Source organism: Giraffa tippelskirchi, chromosome 7 (genome assembly GCF_054371585.1).
Source record: "Giraffa tippelskirchi isolate mGirTip1 chromosome 7, T2T-mGirTip1v1.2.pri, whole genome shotgun sequence".
NCBI classification, from domain to species: domain Eukaryota; kingdom Metazoa; phylum Chordata; class Mammalia; order Artiodactyla; family Giraffidae; genus Giraffa; species Giraffa tippelskirchi.
In genome coordinates, this window is record NC_137281.1 from 127,902,403 (window position 1) to 127,918,927 (window position 16,525).

General features: G+C 42.7%; 1 long non-coding RNA gene across 1 annotated transcript; it reads left to right on the plus strand.

The window, feature by feature from the left end:
* Positions 1–5,956: 5,956 nt before the first annotated feature.
* On the plus strand, positions 5,957–13,725 carry LOC145513353 (uncharacterized). The gene is made up of 4 exons (XR_014059326.1): positions 5,957–6,818; positions 7,271–7,382; positions 7,783–7,949; positions 12,142–13,725. It is a non-coding gene; the product is annotated as an uncharacterized LOC145513353 (long non-coding RNA).
* Positions 13,726–16,525: the final 2,800 nt, after the last annotated feature.

Genomic DNA, 16,525 nt, shown 5'->3' on the forward strand with positions numbered 1-16,525 from the left:
CCGGTACTTGGTTAACACATTTGTTTCCTCAGTAGAGTTTATTTATTGAAGTATGATTGAATGATGATTGCTGTCTGGATGAGTGCTCTCGTGAGTCATTGCCTAATCGCTCACTAAGAATTAGTTTCTGTAGGAAGTACTGACTCAGTTCAGTTCAGTCGCTCAGTCGTGTCCGACTCTTTGCGACCGCATAGACTGCAGCACGCCAGGCTTCCCTGTCCTTCGACTCCCAGAGCTTGCTCAAACTTATGTCCAGACAGTTGGTGATGCCATCCAACCATCTGATCCTCTGTCATCCCCTTCTCCTGCCTTCAATCTTTCCAAGCATCAGAGTCTTTTCCATTGAGTGGCCCTTCGCATCAGGTGGCCAAAGTACTGGACTTTCAGCTTCAGCATCAGTCCTTCCAATAAATATTTAGGACTGATTTCCTTTAGGATGGACAGGTTTGATCTCCTTGCAGTCCAAGGGGCTCTTAAGAGTCTTCTCCAACACCATAGTTCAAAAGTATCAATTCTTTGGTGCTCAGCTTTCTTCGTAGTCCAACACTCACAGCCATACATGACCACTGGAAAAACCATAGCTTTGACTAGATGGACCTTTTTGGTAAAGTAATGTCTCTGCTTTTTAATATGCTGTCTAGGTTGGTCATAGCTTTTCTTCCAAGGAGCAAGCATCTTTTAATTTCATGGCTTCAGTCACCATCTGCAGTGATTTTGGAGCCCCCAAAAATAAAGTCTGTCACTGTTCCATTGTTTTCCCATCTATTCCCCATGAAGTGATGGGACAAGATGCCATGATCTTAGTTTTTTGAAAGTTGAATTTTAAGCCAGTTTTTTTCACTCTCCTCTTTCACTTTCATCAAGAGGCTCTTTAGTTCTTCTTCGCTTTCTGCCGTAAGGGTAGTGTCATCTGCATATCTGAGGTTATTGATATTTCTCTCCGCCATCTTGATTGACTGACTTATTGGAGCTAATTTATTTTTGAATGTGATGGGAAAGTAGTTTGGAAGAAGTAAGGCTTGAACTCAGAATTCATACAGGTACCTTCAATGAAAGAAGCTGCCTGAGGCAAATCTCATGGTATTTACAGCTTATTCCCCAACTGCTAGCATTTGGCCCTGTCCATAATAGATGCTCAATTCATATTTGTCGAATGAGAGAAGCAAAGAAAAAGAAAATTCCAGAACATGCCCCCACTGCCATCCTTCTTCATTAGTGTTAGACTGAATTATTAGAATTTTTAAAGTTTGTTTTTAATGTTAAGTTTAACGACTTGTCAGCATGTTAATAAATAACATTAAACCAGAGTTCAAAACATGTAAACTAATACAATACCTATGTTTTCTCATAAATTAGAAAACTAGAAGGATTTGTGGTTATTATTGTTGTTCAGTCGCTAAATCATAACCAACTCTGCGACCCCATGGACTGCAGCACGCCAGGCTCCTCTGTCCTTCACTATCCCCCAGAGTTTGCTCAAATTCATCTTCATTGAGTTAATGATGCTATCTCATCTCATCTTCTGCTGCCCCCTTCTCCTTTTGTCTTCAATCTTTCCCAGCATCAGAGTCTTTTCCATTGAGTCAGCTCTTCGCATCAGGTGGCCAAAGTATTGGAGCTTTAGCATCAGCCTTTCCAATGAATATTCAGGGTTTATTTCCTTTAAGATTGACTGGTTTGATTTCCTTGTAGTCCGAAGGGCTCTTGAGAGTCTTCTCCAGCACCACAATTCACAAGCATCAATTCTTCGGCGCTCAGTCTTCTTTATGGTCCAAATCTCACATTCCTACATGATTACTGGAAAAACCATAGCTTTGAATATACAGACTTTGTCAGCAAAATGATGTCTCTGGTTTTTGATATACTGTCTAGGTTTGTCACAGCTTTTCTTCCAAGGAGCAAGTGTCTTTTAATTTCATAGCTGTAGTCATTGTCCACAGTGATTCTGGAGCCCTAGAAAATAAAACCTATCACTGCTTCCACTTTTTCCCCTGCTATTTGCCATGGTTTCCCTGGTGGCTTAGACAGTAAAGACTGCCTGTAATGCAGGAGACCTGGGTTCAATCCCTGGGTTGGGAAGGAAGTCCTCTGGAGAAGGGAATGGCAACCCACCACAGTATTCTTGCCTGGAGAATTCCATGGACAGAAGAGCCTGGTAGGCTGTAGTCCACGGGGTCCCAAAGAGTCAGACACGACTGAGGGAATACCACTTTCATTTGCTATGAAGTGATGGGACCAGATGCCACGATCTTAGTTTTTTGAATGTTGACTTTCAAGCCAGCTTTTTCATTCTCCTCTTTCACCCTCATCAAGAGGCTCTTTAGTTCCTCTTCGCAAGGGTGGCATCATCTGCATATCTAAGGTTGTTGATATTTCTCCCAGCAATCTTGATTCCAGCTTGTGATTCATTCAGCCTCATATTTCACATGATGTACTCTGCATATAAGTTAAATAAGCAGGGTAACAATATACAGAAAGATTATCTCTAAGAAATTCCACAGTTCAACTACACTCTTAGTGATCTGCCCCCCTCCCTATACTTTTTACTATGACTAGGGAACTGGTAGGGCTTCCCAGGTGGTGCTAGTGGTGAAGAACCCGCCTGCCAATGCAGGAGGCATAACAGATGCGGGTTCAATTCCTGGGTCAGAAAGATCCCCTGCAGAAGGAAATGGCAACCCGCTCCAGTATTCTTGCCTGGAGAATCTCATGGACAGAGGAGCCTGGCAGCTGCAGTCTATAGGATCACACAGTGTCAGACACGACGTGATTTAGAACGCATATTAGACTCAAAGAGAGGTTGGACAGACTTGTATACTGACAAGAAAAGGACAATGATATATTTTGTGGGAGGTGTAAAATGAACATAGACTATGTACACAAATTTTACTTGAACTCAGTTTGTAAAATAGTCTTTCAACCAGAAAGAAAAAATACATTAGTTTAAATGAGGTTTGGGGAATCCCATTGTGGCTTGGGTAATTCTGGTGACGGTGTGTGTCAGGGAAGTTCAAAATGTTTTCCAGCACTTTTCTGCCTGGGTAGCCCCTATTAAAAACCCAAGGTCACCAAAATGTCTTTTATGTCTGGGACTCATTTGACATTAAGACATGATCAGGGTCAAAAGGAAAGGAGTATTCTAATTAAAAATCAAGAGAAGATCAGAATTAAAATAATCTTTTCTGACCTGAATTTTTCTAAGTTCATTCTCTGTATTGCAGCCATGCTAAATAAAGTGTTTGTATTTTTACATATTTTTATTCATTCAGGCAACAAATAGTTGTTGAGGACCCATAATGTATTGGCTCTGTCCTGGTGCCAAGATCCAAAACAGATTAAAATCCCTATTGTCCTAGATGGTGCTCAGTTACATCCTACTCTGTGCAACCCCAAGGATTGTAGACCACCAGGCTCCTCTCTCCGTGGGATGCTCCAGGCAAGGACACTGGAGCAGGTTGCCATTTCCTTCTCCAGGGGATCTTCTCGACCCAGGGATCAAACCTGCATCTCTTACGTCTTCTGCATTGACAGGCGGGTTCTTCACCACTAATGCACTTGAGAAGCCTAGAACTAACATTCTAATGGGGAGGAGGAGGTAACAGACAATAGCAAAGTAAATTAGTAAATATTGTTAAGTTAGAATGTGATCAGTGTTGGGGAAGAGAATTGAAAAAGGGAGGTAAGGAGTGCAGGTGATGAGATATATTTTCTTTTAAATGTCCTAATCCTCACTAGGAAGGTCATACCTGCACAAAGATTTAAAGCTGTAGGGATTAACCATGGTATCCGGAGAAACATCCCACACAGAGGGAACACCACTGCAAAGGCCCTGAGGCAAAAACATGCCTATTGTTATTGCATGCTCTATTCTGTACAGCCTTGTAAACAATCACAAGTGTGCCATCAGAGAGACTGAGTAGGACAGTGGCATGACCTGTTACACTGTTACACGTGTCCTTCTAAAAGGATCCTTCAGTTTTATTAGACTGTAGGGATTAAGTGACTTCCAGAGCCAACCACAGTGAAGTAAACAAGCTGCAGTCTCTCTCTCCCACTGATTACAACTAAAAACTCTGGCAGAATATGAAAAGCACTACCTGAGGACTCTGAAGAGTAAATAATAGCAAAACAGCTAGTGGATTGGGAAAGGAAGTGTTTTTTTGTGGTTTTTCTTGGCCACACACATCTTTGTTCCCCAACCAGGAATCAAATGCAAGCCCCTTGCAGTGAAAGCACAGTCTTAACAGATGGACCACCAGGGACATCCCAAGAAAGGAAGTGTTTTGATTGTCTCTTCTTCTTCCTGTTTGTGAGAGAGGAATTCTCGCCCTAGGATTATGGGGATGGCCAAGCACAGTTCAGTTCAGTTCAGCGCTCAGTCGTGTCCGACTCTTTGCGACCCCATGAATTGCAGCACGCCAGGCCTCCCTGTCCATCACCAACTCCCGGAGTTTACCCAAACCCATGTCCATCGAGTCAGTGATGCCATCCAACCATAACATCCAAAACTGGACAGGTGAAGTGGACAGCAGTTTTTTTAGTCACATACATTCACAGTCTGGGGGAGGGAACACCAAATACCATGTACTTGGGAATAGCTTGAACAACTAGAGGCAGACTTTGCAGTAGCAAGAAGGTGAGGTGCCCCCTGGTTTCTGCAGGAGAGTATGGCTGGCTTATTTGAATAATTTCATAATTGGCAGGAATCAGAAACCTAGTACTCAAGGATAAGCACTGTGCTTGGTCCCCATGATAAGGAGAGTTGTTTGGCCAGGGGACCTTAGCTGTGGGAACAGAGTGGGGATAGAAACTTGCAGTTAGGTTATTCCCGATTCTACCAGGTATCAAGGCAGCACATAATTATTATACCCTAATTTTAGGTCTTACACTGCAGGAAGTCAGAACTTGACAAATGACTGGGATGGTGCTGCTGAGTTTTCTAGTTTTTTCCCTCCTCTACTACCTGACTTGAGAGCAGTCTAAATCAGTGAAGTAGGGACTGCAAAACCTCCAAAAGGAACCCTTTCTTCTAGCCTGGGGATGGGGAAAAGGGGCCCCTGGGAACAGGAGAGTATGGGTGGAAACTCCTTTTTTCTCTCCTAGCTCTCCCCTGAGGACAAAAATAATCAAGTTGGCATTATCACAGCAGGGCAGGGCTAAAGCACCTAAAACCCTGAGAGAAAATCCATTTTGCTGCATAAAGGAATTTGGAAAGGGTCCCCGTCATACAAAAACTGATGGAGGTATCCTGGGTTTTCTTTTTTACTTTGGCTATGCTGAGTTTTCACTGTGGTATGCTGGCTTTCTCTAGTTGTGGGTCCGGCTTAGTCGCCCTGCAACAAGTGGGATTGTAGTTCCCAGACTAGGGATTGAACCCAAGTCCCCTGCATTGGAAAGCAGATTCTCCACCACTGGACCATCAGGGAACTCCTTTCCAATTATTTTTCCTCCCTTTTCTCTTGTTACTTCACCTAAAGGACAGGCTCAGTCACTCAGACCAGCACAGTAAATGTAGAGGGAAAATATTCTGGGAGCTCCCCATCTTTCAGTCCAGAAGAACAGAGAAAAGGGCCTCTGGGAGTCAGAGGATGTAGAGGAAATCCTGAATAGTAGAGACTGGGATTGACACTGGGCACATACCCAAGTTCCACATGTGCAGCACACACCCACAGAAGCACAGCAAAGACTTGGAGAGCCTAACTACAATGTAAATCACTGCCAAGATTGGGGTTAACCCTAGAGTGGCTCATGTGAGGAATGGACCTAAACAGCATAGCAAAGACTTTGAAAATTGAGCTGCCACTCTGTATCTTGATTGTGGTGATAGGAAAATCACCAGACATGATGAATTTTTCTGTATGTAAATTAAAAATTAAAATTTTAAACACTGGGGGAAAAAAAGAACTAACTGTGGGAAACAGAGGAGCAAGGCAACCATTGAGGAGACTGTTGTAGTAATCCAGGGAATACATGGCCTCGACCAAGGTGGAAACAGTGATTTGGTGAAAAATGCCTAAAACGGATAGAATTTTCTGTGTCCGTAGTTCTCAACTTCAGCAATATTGACATTTGGAGTTGGATAATTCCTTGCTGTGGGCAGGCTGTGCTGGGCATTGGAGAGTGCTTAGCAGCATCTCTGACCTCTATCCATTAGACACCAGTAGCCCCTCAATCAAAATATGTCCAAATGCATCCAGACATTGTTAGGTGGTGCCAGGGCACACCATTGCAGATGGTTGCTCTAGGTGGAGGCCTTAAGCTTTGGGCCACAGGCTAAGCACTGCATTAGTCATCAGCGTCAACTCAGTTGGAACAGGCTTCAGGAGGCCTCCTGACACTTAGTACATACAGATTGTAGAAGTCCAACATATAAGACCATGAGAGGTTTTTTTTTTTTTTACTAGAGGAACTTAGAAGTTCAGGGGGCTACAAAAGGTTAGGTTCTGCCGAAGGACTGTAAGATTTTTCACAGTTCTTGTCATCTATGAGATCATACCCAAATTGCACATTCATTCAATTGTGTTGTGCAGTGACTGTCTCAAAGCTTGAAACTCAAGAGTCATGATGCTTATCATATTCCTTGGTGTCTCCAAGACAGAGATAGATTTGACCTTCCAAAAAATAATATAGGTGATAGAAATAGCCATATAAAATGAATGAAGGGGTTGCTGTTCTAAGAAAAATTTGTGATGGAAGATATTTTTTAAAACATGGTAGTATTTTTGGCATTTCTAATGAGACCTTCTCCTTCGTCACCCAGAAGTATCCATCAGCCTTGGAGGATAAACAGAACTGTGATGTCAGAAATGCCAAAGAAAGTAAGCAGCTTTTAACTACCAAAATAAGATTTTTGAATCTGAAGAAACACAGTAGTCTTGAGAAAGCCAGACACTACCAAGAGAGAAAGGTTTTATAAAATTGTAAAGCTCCATGAACGTTTCAAAATCCAGACCTTGGCAAAAGTAAAAGTGGCATTTAGTACACACCATATGGCAGAGAAAACTGAGGCTATGACATAAGGAAAGTACCTGCTGAGTGGGAAGGAGAGAAAGTCGCCCTTGGGATCTGGAGCAGCCTGGGAAGAAAGGGCTCGGAGAAGTGCAGCGGGCAGCCCCAGCCTGCCTGTTCTGGCAGCCTGCCCCCAGGCTGATGTTTCAGAATGGAAGGCAAGGAGGGGTCATAGGAAAGCAGGAAGAGATGGGAGTGGGCAGACCACTTTCCCTCTAAGAAAGGAGGGGAGGCCTTGGATTTATCTTTGCCCCTCCTGCAGGGTACAAGTGGGAGAAGCTACGTATTCCTGGTTCCCTCAGGAAGTACCACTGGAGATGATGAACAGTCTGGGGAACCCCCTAAACTAATGCTTGAGGGCTTTACAACCAGAGGTAAGTGGCTAGAACCCTGAGTCTCAGAAGTGGTTGCCAACCCACGGCTACAAAAGGCCTGATGAAATCTGCATCATCTTACTGAGGTGCCACAGTGTGCAGAGTGAGGTCTCATTTTCCCACCCCTACCATGAGATCACATGAATACCCTTAACAGTTGGCACCATCTTAGGGAAAAGCCAGAAAAGGAGAGACTAAGAACTTTCCTGAAAGAGATCAGCTACCCAAAAGGTGCAGTTAAACTTAAAGAGACTAAGTTACCTTTTTAAAATGTATTTATTTATTTACTTTTCACTGCGCTGGATCTTTGCTGCTGCAAGCAGACTTTCTCTAGTTGCGGCTCTCGAGTTTCTCTAGTCAGGGCTTCCCTTCACTACAGTGCTCGGGCTTCTCATTGCAGTGGCTTCTCTTGTGGAGCACCAGCTCAGTAGTTGTGGGTTAGCTGCTCTGCGACATGTGGAATCTTCCCAGACCAGGGATTGAACCCCAGTCCCCTGCCTTGGCAGGCCGATTCTTATCCGAATACTCCAGCACCAAGGAAGCCCGAGGCTAAGATAACTTTAATTGGTAAGTTTAAGCTCCCATTGTCCTTTCTCTTTCACCCTTCTACTTTTCAGTGGGGTGGAAATTCTTGAGCAAAATTGTATCAGTTATAGATAATAAAGAAGAAGCATTCTTTCCTTTCACCCGAGAGTGATGCATTTTTTGGCCTAATATAGGTACTTTATGCTGCCAAGTTATCTTATGGAGAAGAATCCCCTCCCCTCATCCCTCCCTTCTGTAAATGGGTGTTGAGTGGCTACAAGACATATGTTAGGCGCTGGTGGCACACACATTAACTGGGTGTCATTCCTGCCCGCAGAGAGCTGGGAAACTCTAGGCCAGACGGACTCGTGAGCAGGTCTTCACTGGGGTCAGGGGGACCCCACAGAGATCCACATGGGGTGCTCTGGGAGAGGCATCTCCTCAAGGGTTGGGAAGTGTCCAGGAAGACTTCCCAGAGAAGGGAAGTTCAGAACTGAGTCTTAAGATAGCTAAAAGTTCTCTAGGAGAAGGGGAAGGAAAGAAGAATGGCTTCTCAGGCAAAGGGAAGAGCATATGTACAGAGTTGTGATGATTAATTTTATGTGTTGACTTCTCCACATATCGCTCAGATTAAACAGTACTTCTGGGTGTGTTTGTGAGGGTGTCTCTCAATGAGATGAGCACATTCAATCATTGCACTTGGCAAAGCAGATATCCTTCCCCAATATGGGTGGGTATCATCTAATCCCTTGAGGGCCTGAATAGAACAAAAGGCAGAGGATGGAGGAATTTGCCACCCCGTTTTTCTTTCTGCTTTCCAGCTTGAACTGGAATAGTGGTCTTCTGCCCTTGCACTGGGATTTATACCATTGACTCCCTGGGTTCTCAGGCTTCTAGACTTGGACTGGAATTACCTCACCAACTTCCCTGGCTCTCCAGCTTATAGATGGCTGAGCTGACTGTAGGACTGGACTTCTCAGCCTTCTTAATCCTGTGAGCCAATTCCTCATAATATAAGTCCCTCTCTCCCTCTCCCTCCTTCTCTGGAGAACCCTGACTAATACAACAGCTAATTCTAAGGTCTCCAAATAGTTTCTTCCACTGATTTTAAAATTTATCCCTCCCCCCGCAACATTATGTTGTTGTTCAGTCGCTCAGTTGTGTCTAACTGTCCAACTCTTTTCAACCCCATGAACGGCAGCATGTCAGGCTTCGCTGTCCTTCACTGTCTCTCAGAGTTTGCTCAAACTCATGTCCCTGAGTTGGTGATGCCATCCAACCATCTCATTCTCTGTCGCCCTCTTTTTCTGCCCTCTATCTTTCCCAGCATCATGGCCTTTTCCATTGAGTTGGCTCTTCCCATCAGGTGACCAAAGTATTAGAGCTTCAGCATCAGTCTTTCCAATAACTATTCAGGGTTGATTTCCTTTAGGATTGTCTGGTTTGATCTCCTTGCTGTCCAAGGGACTCACAAGAGTCTTCTCAAGCACCACAGTTAGAAAGCATCAATTCTTTGGGGCTAGTCTTCTTTACAGTCCAACTCTCAGATCTGTACATGACACTGGAAAAACCATGGCTTTGACTATATGGCCCTTTGTTGGCAAAGTGATGTCTCTGCTTTTTAATATGCTGTCTAGGCTTGTCATAGCTTTTCTTCCAAGGAGCAAGTGTCTTAATCTTGTGGATGCAAAAACTGTCCACAGAGATTTTGGAGCCCAAGAAAATAAAGTCTGTCACGGTTTCCATTGTTTCCCCATCTGTTTGCCATGAAGTGATGGGTCCAGATGCCATGATTTTAATTTTTTGAATGTTGAGTTTTAAGCCAGCTTTTTCAAAGTGCCCAAAGTAAATGAAGTTTAATTTTTGGGCCACTTGCTTGCATAGGCCCCTCCCAAGGCGTTATACTTAATTTTGTATTTGTAACTTTGTGTTCACCCTCCTAGAATTGGCTCCCCAAATGGTATATGCTTCAGGCCTCACAAACTTGCATCTCTAATGAGTTTTAGAACACCAGTGATTCAGTAAATCTAAGAGTTGTATTTGGAGGGGATGAGGGATGGGTAACAGGGATGAGTGATGAGAGATTGGAGATTTAGGATCTAACTTCAGTGAATGACAGCTACATCCACTCATCTGGTGGAAGAACCAGAATTTCAACTCCTGCTACTCTCATGCCCCATGTCCAATCCATCATTAGGTCCTGTGACAGAGTGCTGGTTCTCCCTCAAACTGTTTCCTCCTTCCATAAGGAATTGATCCTTCCAGTTTTAGATGGACACGTGGCCACCCTGAAAAAAGACTGTATTTTCCAGCCTCTTCCAGTTAGATTTTGGCCAACAGTATGTGCAGGATATCCTGAGGGTTTCCTTAAATTGAAATGGTGTCTCATTCTCCCTCTTCTTCCTCCCTCTTGCTAGAAGGTATATGGACATGGTAGCTGGAGCTACAGCAGGTATCTTGGTCCATGAGGTGACTTTAGGAATATGGGGGCTACACATAGTGGAGCCAAACAGAAGCCTGAGTCCCTTGCCCTGTGAAGCACTATACCAGTCGTGCATTACCTAGTTTTGGACTTTCACCTGAAAGAGAAATAAACTTCTATCTCAAGTAAGATACTGTTATTTATTTATTTAGTCACTCATAGTTGAAATCACTTCTGATAATCCACTTCGCTGCAAGTCCTCATCACTTTCCTAATCAGAGTTACCAACATTTCTTGTCTAGACTTTTGAAAGAATCTATTAATTGGTACCTCCATATTCAGCTATATCCATCCCAGCTTCCTTCCAGTGAATTTTCTACACAATAGCTAAACTGATTGATTCAAAAGGCATATAGAATATTACTCCCTGTATAAGTCTGCCTGGGCTGCCATAATAGAATACCACAGACTGACTAAAACAAAAGAAATCAATTTTCTCAAAGTTCTAGAGTCTAGAAGTCCAAGGTCAAGGTGCCAGCAGCCATTCTGGAGAGAATTCTCTCCCTTGGTTTTTAGAAAGTGGCTTTCTCTCTGTGTCCTTATCTGGCCTTTTCTCTGTACACATGCACATACAGCAATCTCTGGTGTCTAGTCATTTATCTTTTTATAATAAATACACCAGTCCTATTAGATTAGGGTTGCACCCTTATGACTTCACTTAACCTTCATTACTTTCTTAAAGGCCCTATCTCCAAATAGTCACATTGTGGGATTAAGCCTTCAATATAAAATTCTTTTTTTTTTTTTTTGAGGGGACACATTTCAGTCTGTAAAACTCTATTCCTCAATCATATCAAGGCTTCTCATTACTCTTAGTTTAGCCAAGTAGCTAAAATGGCAGAACTCCTGTATGATCTGAGCCCTACCTATCTCTCCATTTTCATCTCATAGCAAGTTCCTCTTCCCTCTCTATGCTTTAATCATAGTGGCCTTTCATTTTCTTAGGTATGCTATGCTTTTCCCATATCAGGGCCTTTGTACATGCTGTAGCCTCTGCCCTAAATATTCTGTCTCCCTTCCTGTCCCTTGGCCTGGTAAACCTCTCTCCATCAGCTCTCACATCAGTCATCTGTTCTTGAAGGAATCCTTCCCTGATCATCCTTTTATTTTCCCACTTCCGAGTTACATGCTCTCATAGCTCAATGTATTTATTTTTAATACCACTTATCATAATTTTCCAATCTTCCCAGGTGGTGCTGGTGGTAAAGACTCTGCCTGCCAATGCAGGAGACACAAAAGATGCAGGTTCCATCCTTGAGTTGGGAAGAAGTCCTGGAGAAGGAAATGGCAACCCACTCCAGTATTCTTGCCTGAGGAATCCTATGGACAGAGGAGCCTAGTGGCTACAGTCCATGGGATAGCAAAGAGTTGGACATGACTGAGCACTCTTATTTGGAGAAGGCAATGGCACCCCACTCCAGTACTCTTGCCTGGAAAATCCCATGGATGGAGGAGCCTGGTAGGCTACAGTCCATGGGGTTGCTAAGAGTCGGACATGACTGAGCGACTTCACTTTCACTTTTCCCTTTCATGCACTGGAGAAGGAAATGGCAACCCACTCCAGTATTCTTGCCTGGAGAATCCCAGGGATGGGAGAGCCTGGTGGGCTGCCGTCTATGGGGTCGCACAGAGTCGGACACAACTGAAGCGACTTAGCAGCAGCAGCAGCAGCAGAGCATTCTTATTATATCATAATTTTTGCCTTTATATGTTGTTCAAGATTCTTAAGTTAATGTTTGTCTTTTCCATTAGATGATACACTTCATGAGAAGAGAGATATGTCACTTTTTGCTTATTATGGTATCACTAAGATGATCAAGCTGGATTTAGAAAAGGCAGAGGAACCAGAGATCAAATTGCCAACATCCACTGGATCATTGAAAAAGCAAGAGAGTTCAGGAAAAACATCTGCTTCTGCTTTATTGACTATGCGAAAGCCTTTGACTTTGTGGACCACAACAAACTCTGGAAAATTCTTAAAGAGATGGGAATACCAGACCACCTGACTTGCCTCTTGAGAAATCTGTATACAGGTCGGGAAGCAACAGTTAAAACTGGACATGGAACAACAGACTGGTTCCAAATAGCGAAAGGAGTATGTCAAGGCTGTACATTGTCACCCTGCTTATTTAACTTATATGCAGAGTACATCATGAGAAACGCTGGGCTGCAGGAAGCAAAAGCTGGAATCAAGATTGCCAGGAGAATTATCAATAACCTCAGATATGCAGATGACACCACTCTTATGGCAGAAAGCGAAGAAGAACTAAAGAGCATCTTGATGAAAGTGAAAGAGGGGAGTGAAAAAGTTGGCTTAAAACTCAACTTTCAGAAAACTAATATCATGGCATCTGGTCTCATCACTTCATGGCAAATAGATGGGGAAATAGTGGAAACAGTGTCAGACTTTATTTTTGGGGGCTCCAAAATCACTGCAGATGGTGACTGCAGCCATGAAATTGAAAGACTCTTGCTCCTTGGAAGAAAAGTTATGACCAACCAAGACGGCATATTAAAAAGCAGAGACATTACTTTACTAGCAAAGGTCCGTCTAGTCAAAGCTATGGTTTTTCCAGTAGTCATTATGGATGTGAGCATTGGACTATAAAGAAAGCTGAGCGCCAAAGAATTGATGCTTTTGAACTGTAGTGTTGGAGAAGACTCTTGAGAATCCCTTGGACTGCAAGGAGATCCAAGCAGTCAATCCTAAAGGAAATCAGTCCTGAATATTCATTGGAAGGACTGATGTTGAAGTTGAAACTCCAAAATTTTGGCCACCTGATGAGAAGAACTGACTCATTTGAAATGACCCTGATGCTGGGAAAGATTGAAGGCAGGAGGAGAAGGGGACAACAGAGTAGAGATGGTTGGATGGCATGACCAACTCAATGGACATGAGTTTGAGTAAACTCCAGGAGTTGGTGATGGACAGGGAGGCCTGGTGTGCTGCAGTCCATGGGGTTGCAAACAGTCAGACACGACTGAGTGACTGAATTGAACTGAATGCTTTCTACAGTGTCTGACACATATCTGACCTTTAACTTTTTATGAATGAATAGTAAGAGGTAAGTGGGAGTTGGGTTATGGAGAGGGGAGTTTGCCAAATAAGGAACTTGGAACTTCATTCTCAAGGACGTATAGCTTGGCAACCAAGAATTTTCACCAGCGGAATGAAATAAGAGATGTGTTTAAAAATATATAGTGTGTTTTAAAAAATCATTTTTTTCTAGCACTGTGTAGAATGTACTAGAAAGAATTTATGTTGGAAATAAAGTTACAAGTTTCAACAGTTTTAGTAATTATCCAAGTGGGAAATAAACTTGAGTTAAATTTGTGTTAGTTCCTGTTGTTTTTTTTCTGGGTCTTCTTCTGTGTGAGTCAGGTTGGGTCTGTTTTCTCCACTGCTGGTTTGGGATTTGACTTTAATAGCCTGGCTAGTGAATTATCCTTGTTCATCTGTTTTCCATCTTTCAGTATGTTGCTGCTGTTATTTTATTTCCTGTTCTTCTTGTTTTTGTTGATTTATTTTAAAAATCCCTTTGATGTAATTTTAGTGGAGTTTTGTGAGAGAGCAGCCTTATAGGCATATGTTTAATATATCAGTTTAACTTGGAATTCTTTACATTTTTGTTTTCATTATGAAAATTCTTTACTGTTTATTTCAATAAAATTGCCTTTCACATTAGCCAAGATCTTGTTAAGTGACAATATGAAGTGGTGACAAAACTGAGGACGAAAGAGAGGGAGCATATATTGGTACATTTCTGGAGAATGGTGTTTCTTCAAAGGTTTAAGATACATACATTTTAGAACCAAAAGTTCCACCTCTAGAAATTTATCCCAAGGAAATGATTTAGCTTTAACAATGTCATTCCTGTGTTGTTTGTAATAATAAAAAGTCCAACAATTGAGGGTTGATTAAATAAACTATAAATTTCACAAATCATATATGCAGTCACTAAAAATTATGTTGTTAAACCAAGCTTCTCACACAACACTACTCCAGAGCACACACAACACATGGTCCTTCACCAAGGGATAGGTGAAGCCACAGGACAAATTTAGCTCATCTTCCTCCTGCAGTAATTTTATTGGTGATATGGGAGTGTGGAGGCATGACAAGTTATCTATCTCTAGGTCTTTTGTCCCTTTCTTCCATGATAGCAAAACTCTCATCTGTAGCAGTGAATACTGCTGCTCAGAACAAAAGACTGCCTGCCTTTCTCTGACCTATGGTAGGTAGGTGGCCTTACAAGCAAACGAATGAGATATCAGTGAATGAGTTGTGAGAAGCAACCGATATAACTTTAATTGGAATCTGTGTTTCTTCTGCAACCACTGACTCAACCAACCAGAGGCCATGTAATACTATATGTGTGTGCTCAGTCACTCAGCCCTGTCCTACTCTTTGCCACCCCATGGACTGTAGCCCGCCAGGCTTCTCTATCCATAGGATTTCCCAGGCAAGAATACTGGAGTGGGCTGCTACTTCCCTCTCCATGTAGTACTATAGTATTTACTATTGAAAAATATCCACCTGTAAGTGGACTTTGTGCAGTCCAAATGCACGCTATCCAAACCTGGGCTGTTCAAGGTATTTATGTATATATGTATCAGTCAGTCAGTTCAGTCCCTCAGTAGTGTCCGACTCTTTGTGACCCCATGGACTGCAGCACACCAGGCCTCCCTGTCCATTGCCAACTTCTGAGGTTTACTCAAACTCATGTCCATTGAATCGGTGATGCCATCCAACCATCTCTCATTCTCTGTCATCCCCTTCTCCTCCTGCCTTCGATCTTTCCCAGCATCAGGGTCTATTCAAATGAGTCAGTTCTTCTCATCAGGTGGCCAAAGTATTGGAGCTTCAACTTCAGCATCAGTCCTTCCAATGAATATTCAGAACTGATTTCCTTTAGGATTGACTGCTTGGATCTCCTTGCAGTCCAAGGGATTCTCAAGAGTCTTCTCAAAAATTACGGTTCAAAAGCACCAATTCTTTGGTGCTCAGCTTTCTTTATAGTCCAATGCTCACATCCATAATGACTACTGGAAAAACCATAGCTTTGACTAGACGGACCTTTGTTAGCAAAGTAATGTCTCTGCTTTTTAATATGCCGTCTTGGTTGGTCATAACTTTTCTTCCAAGGAGCAAGAGTCTTTCAATTTCATGGCTGCAGTCACCACCTGCAGTGATTTTGGAGCCCAAAAAAGTAAAGTCTGCCATAAAGTCTGTTTCCACTATTTCCCCATCTATTTGCCATGAAGTGATGGGGCCGGATGCCATGATCTTAGTTTTCTGAATGTTAAGTTTTAAGCCAACTTTTCACTCCCCTCTTTCACTTTCATCAAGATGCTCTTTAGTTCTTCTTCACCTTCTGCCATAAAGGTGGTCTCATCTACATATCTGAGGTTATTGATAATTCTCCTGGCAATCTAGATTCCAGCTTTTGCTTCCTGCAGCCCAGCGTTTCTCATGATGTACTCTGCATATAAGTTAAATAAGCAGGGTGACAATATACAGCCTTGACGTACTCCTTTCGCTATTTGGAACCAGTCTGTTGTTCCATGTCCAGTTCTAATTGTTGCTTCCTGACCTGTATACAGATTTCTCAAGAGGCAAGTCAGGTGGTCTGGTATTCCCATCTCTTTAAGAATTTTCCAGAGTTTGTTGTGGTCCACATAGTCAAAGGCTTTCATATAGTCAATAAAGCAGAAGCAGATGTTTTTCCTGAACTCTCTTGCTTTTTCAATGATCCAGCGGATGTTGGCAATTTGATCTCTGGTTCCTCTGCCTTTTCTAAAACCAGCTTGAACATCTGGAAGTTCATGGTTCATGTACTGTTCAAGCCTGGCTTGGAGAATTTTGAGCATTACTAGCATGTGAGATGAATGCAATTGTGTGGTAGTCTGAGCATTCTTTGGGATTGCCTTTCTTTGGAATTGGAATGAAAACTGACCTTTTCTAGTCCTGTGACCACTGCTGAGTTTTCCAAATTTGCTGGCATATCGAGTGCAGCACTTGCACAGCATCATCTTTCAGGATTTGAAATAGCTCAACTGGAATTCCATCACCTCCACTAGCTTTGTTCGTAGTGATGCTTCCTAAGGCCCACTTGACTTCACATTCCAGGATGTC